The sequence below is a fragment of the Triturus cristatus genome, chromosome 4_1 (assembly GCF_964204655.1).
Source record: "Triturus cristatus chromosome 4_1, aTriCri1.1, whole genome shotgun sequence".
Taxonomy (NCBI): domain Eukaryota; kingdom Metazoa; phylum Chordata; class Amphibia; order Caudata; family Salamandridae; genus Triturus; species Triturus cristatus.
The window spans coordinates 134,260,704-134,268,203 of NC_140585.1; the positions used below are offsets into that span (position 1 = coordinate 134,260,704).

The 7,500-nt window shown below is 51.1% G+C and overlaps 1 non-coding gene across 1 annotated transcript; it reads right to left on the bottom strand.

The window, feature by feature from the left end:
- Positions 1–191: 191 nt before the first annotated feature.
- Positions 192–264, bottom strand: TRNAR-UCG (transfer RNA arginine (anticodon UCG)). Its single transcript has one exon. It is a non-coding gene; the product is annotated as a tRNA-Arg (tRNA).
- Positions 265–7,500: the final 7,236 nt, after the last annotated feature.

Here is a 7,500-nt window from a genome sequence, read left to right on the forward strand (position 1 = left end):
CGGCATAGAAGCACTTTTTAATGCCACTAAAATGCACAAGTAGTTAGACTGAAGATGCAACCTGAATGAGTTTACAGTATGTACTCCACTTTATTAATGATTAGTACTGAGAAAGTGAGGACTACAAGAGTATTGGAAAATACTTTTTCCACTCTGAATGTAAAGCAGATTGTGTGACCATTGGCCAAAAACGACCACGAAGGGACTCGAACCCTTAATATTCTGATCCGAAGTCAGACACCTTATCCATTAGGCCACGCGGTCATCCGTCCACCTGAGATGATTTTTATCATGTAGGTGGTATGCATGGATGGAGAACATATTATTGAAAGGTATTCAGGTTTACATCCCATAGTGTTCTTTCAGCTCTTTTCGCTGGAAGCACTTTTTTGGAATCTATATATTGAGAATTTTATGAGTACGATATGCTTTTGTTTTCCTTTTTCCATACAAACCTCTTTCCTCATGAGTTTAAAGCTCATTTGTATTCTCTACATAGCTCTGGAAGTGTAGCGATCACTCGGAGGGCCACAGTTAGACAGGCACGAGTTATATACCCTTCAGGCAGCCGGTGGAGGAAGAGTCCGGGACACTACATGTCCCAGCATGCCCGGGACCGCCTCCAAAGGAAGCAGGGAACACCCTATATAAGCACCTCCTCCTCCAGAGGAAAGTGCTTGACAATCGAGGACCGAGAGGAGTTGGCGGAAGGTGTTCCCCGCCGGATTCCAGCGAGAAGAATTTGCTGCATCGTTCCTGTCGTCGAAGCCAGCCGAGTCTGAGGAACCGCGGAGCGAAGTCAAGACCGAGGTAATTGAGGGACGGACTGAGAGCGCGCTGCTTGCTCTGTTTCCCGGCTAATCTTCCGATAGCTGTGCCTGCCGTCTCTCTCCAGAACGCTCCGAATAAGCGTCCTCAAGCTGTGTTCCGTTCTTGGTACCCTCCGATACCCTTGCCGATACCGGGACCGCATTCAAGGGCGAAATAGCAGAGAAGCGGTGACTGTAACCGCTTCGTTGATTTCAGACGCCTGGTTCCTTCCTATGCCTAGCGAGCCTTAAAGGGACCATTACCCGTTTAATAGGAAACTTTCCTTGGTGTTTGTTACGAGACTTTCTGCAGGAGTTTTCCGACCCTGAGGAGGGCTACTGCAGACATCGTTCATTTTCCTTTTTGTTACAAGACACTTACAGGTGTTATCAGACCACGGCCTCCTAGGCGCTTGTCTTAGAACCTAGGCCTTGTGTCCGGGGTGCAGGGGAATTCCGGTGAGTGGAGTGAACCACTTAGGGTGAGAGCACCAGGGGGCATTAGCGTTCAGAACAGTAGGAGAATTAGTAATCCTTGTTGTTTTGTTCCCACTCCAGAGAACTCCATTCACGGGAAATCAGGTCCTTGCGACAGCCCAGGGGGACGCTTCACCTGTCAGAACTACCCTTGTTGTTTTTCCCTTATTTTCCCCTTTTCCCCTGGGGGTCTCCTCATGCAGTCGAGTGTAATGTCGCTGTGAGTGGGGGCGCCTTTTGGGAGAAGGGGAGCACACGACTGCCTTCGTTCCTGCTGAGTTCCGCAATCAAGGTTAGTGACTGTAATTCCTTCAGGTCACTGACCTTGTACCTGACAGATTGTCAAGCCCACGTTGGTCACTCAGCCCGGACGATGGACACTAATGTGATGCTGACCTCGCTGTTGGAGAGCATTACCGCTCTACAGCAGGAGGTTCACACATCTCGCTTAGAGAACCAGACCTTACAAAAGGAGATGGGTACACTGCGTAGAGAGGTAGCCGGCCTCACCCATAAGGGACCGGGGGGGTATATTCGAGAAGCGACCCTGCCTCCTCCGGTTCGTACCATACCTACCCAGTCTCTTGGCGCGCAAGGGGGAGGGTTCTTTGCCACTACCCCATCCCCTTCACAACCAACGGACACCACCCCTACGGTCCATGTCATACAGAACAGTGGCATCCCACTAGCACCCCCAGAACGGTTTTATGGGGAACCGAAGAAGTTCGAGACCTTCCTGAACCAGTGCCGGCTCCATTTCCTCTGTAAACCGGCGGTGTTTCATGAGGACACGGCCAAAACGGCCTTCATGATGTCCTACATGGGGGGTAACGCAGCCAGCTGGACCATCCCACTCATGGAACGAAATGATCCTGTTTTGCATCGGTTCATAGACTTTTGCACGGAGATGAGGAAGCTCTTCGACCGTAAGTCACATATGATGTCAATAGACCGGGAGCTGCTCACGCTGCGGCAAGGGTCCCTTGATTTGTTATCCTACATCACGGCCTTTAACTGACTAGTAGTGGAGACGGAGTGGCCACCAGAGAAGAGGACTACATTATTCTACCAAGGACTTCGTGGAGAGCTAAAGGATGTCCTAGCCCAAGTAGTTCAACTCCCCCAAACCTGTGAGGAACTGATCGATTTAACGGTCCAGCTGGACCACCGCCTTCTAGAACGCAGAGGGGATAGGAGCAAAGGGGACTCCCGGTTCCTTCCCGCTCGTCCACGGAACATACCCGAGGAGCGGCCCAAGACCACCAACGAACCTGAACCTATGCAGATAGGGGGTTTACGGGGGCCCCTTACCACGGAAGAAAAGGAGAAGCGAAGGAGACTGAAGTTATGCCTATACTGTGGCAAAGGAGGGCATTTCATTCGGGAATGCCGAGCCCGGACGCCGCTCGCAGGACGAAACCCCAACCCCGTCCCACAGATTCATACCCTACTGCAGCAGGAAGAAATGACGGAAAACTAACCAGCCCAAATCAGAAAGAGGTCCGTGGTTTGGGCAAACAGAATCTAGCGATCTCCCCAGTATTGGCTGACACCCTACAAACAGCTGTGGCTCACATGAATGTAAGGGTGTCCCTCAAGATTACCACCAGAGACGCGGTGGAGGTAGACGCCTTACTAGACTCCGGGGCAACAGGCAACTACATCGACCAGACATTTGCTTTCCAGAAAGGAGTGGACAGGGAAAAGAAAGATGCACCCGAACATGTGCTGGCGGTCGATGGCACCGCCCTGTCTTCAGGCCCCGTGCAGTACCGCACCATACCTCTCTTGATGACGTGCGGCCAGGATCATCGTGAGTACATTCAATTCGACATCATCGACGCGCCCCAACTCCGGCTCATTTTAGGCATGCCGTGGTTGACGCTACATGATCCGGTGGTTTGTTGGGCAGCACGCACAGTCGCCTTGAGTTCGTCGTATTGCAGGACGTATTGCACGCAGACGGAGGGTCCGCGAACAAATCAAGAACCAACTGTGGCAGTACTCCTGGCGTCCGCTTGCAGTCAACCTCTGCAAGACGAAGCCACCACCTTACCGGAAATCTATAACGAATATCACGCTTTGTTCAATAAACAAAAGGCAACCCAGTTACCGCCTCATAGGGTGTATGATTGCTGCATTGAACTGGTACCAGGAGCCACTGTTCCTTGTAGTAGGGTCTATGCATTGACGGAGCCAGAAACACGTTATCTGAAGAACTACCTCGACGAAAATCTTGCTTCAGGGTTCATTACTCATTCCACGTCCCCTGCCTCGTCTCCTCTTTTCTTCATTCCGAAGAAAGACTGTGACGATCTCCGCACATGCATCGATTACCGTGCTCTGAACAGAATTACCGTAAAAAATCGGTATCCGTTGCCCCTCATTCCGGTGCTTCTGGACCAATTGAAAGGAGCTCGGTACTTCACCAAACTTGATCTCAGAGGGGCCTACCATCTGGTACGGGTAAAAAAGGGGGACGAGTGGAAGACCGCATTCCGGACGAAGTTCGGTCTTTTTGAGTACAGGGTGATGCCCTTTGGACTATGCAACGCCCCTGCTGCCTTCCAATATTTTATGGATGAGGTGTTGCGGGGCTACCTGGACCGCTTTTGTATCGTCTACATAGACGATATTTTAATTTACTCACCAACGTTCCAGGAACAGGTGGAGCATGTAAAGGCCATCCTGGACCGCCTGACACATCATTCGTTGTACGCCAAGCTGGAGAAATGTCTCTTTCATGCTCGAGAAGTGACCTTTTTGGGATATGTCATCAACGCCCAGGGGTTTCAAATGGACACCAGTAAAGTCGAAGCCATTACCAATTGGGAAACCCCGCGGAACGTGAAATCAGTACAGAGCTTCCTTGGTTTCGCCAATTACTATCGGCGGTTCATTCCCTCCTTCTCGAAGATCATTCATCCCATTTCCAGCCTACTCCGAAAAAACACTCCTTTCTTATGGGGTCCAGAGGCAGCTCAGGCCTTCCAGCTTTTGAAAAACAAATTCACTCAGGCGCCGATTCTGCGTCATCCAGACCCACAGCTCCCATATATTCTGGAAGCCGACGCATCATCGTATGCCGTGGGAGGAGTGCTGTCTCAACGTCATCCAGAGTCAGGGCAGGTACACCCGATCGCATACTACTCAAAGAAACTTACTCCCTGTGAAGTCAACTACACCATAACCGACAAGGAATTGTTAGCCATCAAGAGAGCCTGCGAAGAGTGGCGACATTACCTATTAGGGGCGCTTCATACAGTGGAAATTTACACTGACCATCGGAATTTGTTGTTTCTAAAGACGTCCAAGGCCTTGACCCCCCGGCAACTACGTTGGACATTGTTCTTCTCCGATTATGATTTCATAATAAAATACAGACCTGGATCACAGAACGGAAAGGCGGATGCCTTGTCACGCAGAGAAGAACCAGAGAACCCACCAACAGAAGAAGAAGCGGAGCCGCCTTTCATCTTGTCAGAAGCAATATTCCGGGAACCAACCATTGCCCTAATCACCTCTCAAGATTTTCTTGAAGACCTGCGCGTAGCAGTAGCCGAGGAAGACGTCCAAGCCTGGCTGACTGAGGAACCAGAACACCGATCACTCGTCGGAGATTTGGCGTACCATTACCATGCACTGTACGTTCCGGACACACAGCTACAACAACGAGTACTAGCCTAGGAACATGACTCCACACTGGGGGGACATGCCGGTATCTATAAGACCATAGCAGGAGTGGAAAGATCTTTTTGGTGGCCTTCACTGAGAAAAGACGTAAAAACCTATGTTGGCTCATGCGCAACATGTGCGCAAGGAAAGGCCAGTCACACCAAACCCCCAGGTTTGCTACAAAACCTCCCTATCCCTCCACGACCCTGGCATACCATTTCAATGGATTTTATAGTGGACATGCCCCCCTGTGAGGGGAACACCGTAGTGCTAGTCATCATTGATCACCTAACGAAAATGGGGCATTTTATAGCACTGGCTCATCTACCTACCTCAGCTGAATTAGCCAGAGTGTTCCTCCAACATGTCGTGAGGGCTCACGGCATACCCAGCGCATTAATCACAGACAGAGGAACGCAATTCACGTCCCGTTTTTGGAAGGCCCTCTGCAAGACACTGACCATCGAGGCCCGGCTTTCCTCCAGTTACCACCCTCAGACGGACGGGAAGACGGAGCGCCTAAATCAGACCCTGGAGCAATATCTGCGCTGTTTTACCTTACAGAACACCCTGAACTGGTCTACCTTGTTATGGATGGCCGAATTTGCCTACAACAACGCTACGCATACAACACTGGGATGTTCTCCTTTCTTCTGTAGTTATGGCTATCATCCGAACATGCTCCCTTTTGAATGGCCCACCACCTCGCGACTGCCCAGCATCCAGGAACACCATGCCCATCTGCGGGCAGTATTGATTGAAGCCAAAGTACAACTGAAAGCGGCACAAGCCGCTCAAAAACGTAACGCAGACAACAGACGTACGCCTGAACCCCAGTATCAAGTGGGGGATAAAGTGTGGTTGTCCACAAAAAACTTGCATCTGAAAGGCATAACCAGGTTAAAACCCAAGTACGTGGGGCCGTATTCGATCGAACAAATCATCAATCCAGCTGCCATGAGACTATCGTTGCCCACGTCATGGCACATTCACCCTGTATTCCATGTGTCCCTGCTTCGCCCATGCCCCTTAACAATGAGACTCCCTGAAAAACCACTCCCTGTAGAGATAGAGGGGCAGGTGGAGTATGAGGTGAGGGAGCTCCTGGACTCCAGATTGGTCAGAGGGAGGGTGCAATACTTAGTGGATTGGAAAGGGTTTGGGGTGGAGGACAGAACATGGGAACCCATCAGCAACCTCCACTGTCCCGAATTGTTGGAACAGTTTCATGCTGCTCATCCGGGCAAACCAGGACGCCCGCCGAGTCGGCGGTCCTTGAGAGGGGGTACTGTAGCGATCACTCGGAGGGCCACAGTTAGACAGGCACGAGTTATATACCCTTCAGGCAGCCGGTGGAGGAAGAGTCCGGGACACTACATGTCCCAGCATGCCCGGGACCGCCTCCAAAGGAAGCAGGGAACACCCTATATAAGCACCTCCTCCTCCAGAGGAAAGTGCTTGACAATCGAGGACCGAGAGGAGTTAGCGGAAGGTGTTCCCCGCCGGATTCCAGCGAGAAGAATTTGCTGCATCGTTCCTGTCGTCGAAGCCAGCCGAGTCTGAGGAACCGCGGAGCGAAGTCAAGACCGAGGTAATTGAGGGACGGACTGAGAGCGCGCTGCTTGCTCTGTTTCCCGGCTAATCTTCCGATAGCTGTGCCTGCCGTCTCTCTCCAGAACGCTCCGAATAAGCGTCCTCAAGCTGTGTTCCGTTCTTGGTACCCTCCGATACCCTTGCCGATACCGGGACCGCATTCAAGGGCGAAATAGCAGAGAAGCGGTGACTGTAACCGCTTCGTTGATTTCAGACGCCTGGTTCCTTCCTATGCCTAGCGAGCCTTAAAGGGACCATTACCCGTTTAATAGGAAACTTTCCTTGGTGTTTGTTACGAGACTTTCTGCAGGAGTTTTCCGACCCTGAGGAGGGCTACTGCAGACATCGTTCATTTTCCTTTTTGTTACAAGACACTTACAGGTGTTATCAGACCACGGCCTCCTAGGCGCTTGTCTTAGAACCTAGGCCTTGTGTCCGGGGTGCAGGGGAATTCCGGTGAGTGGAGTGAACCACTTAGGGTGGGAGCACCAGGGGGCATTAGCGTTCAGAACAGTAGTAGAATTAGTAATCCTTGTTGTTTTGTTCCCACTCCAGAGAACTCCATTCACGGGAAATCAGGTCCTTGTGACAGCCCAGGGGGACGCTTCACCTGTCAGAACTACCCTTGTTGTTTTTCCCTTATTTTCCCCTTTTCCCCTGGGGGTCTCCTCATGCAGTCGAGTGTAATGTCGCTGTGAGTGGGGGCGCCTTTTGGGAGAAGGGGAGCACACGACTGCCTTCGCTCCTGCTGAGTTCCGCAATCAAGGTTAGTGACTGTAATTCCTTCAGGTCACTGACCTTGTACCTGACAGGAAGTTTCCAGACGTGGAGTGAAACTGTTTTGAAAGTAGGACAAATTGCTCCTTCCTGCATATGCTAATTTTTCACACTCACATAGGTTGTATACGTTTTATGTATCCTGGCTTGACCTATTCAAGTAGCTGAA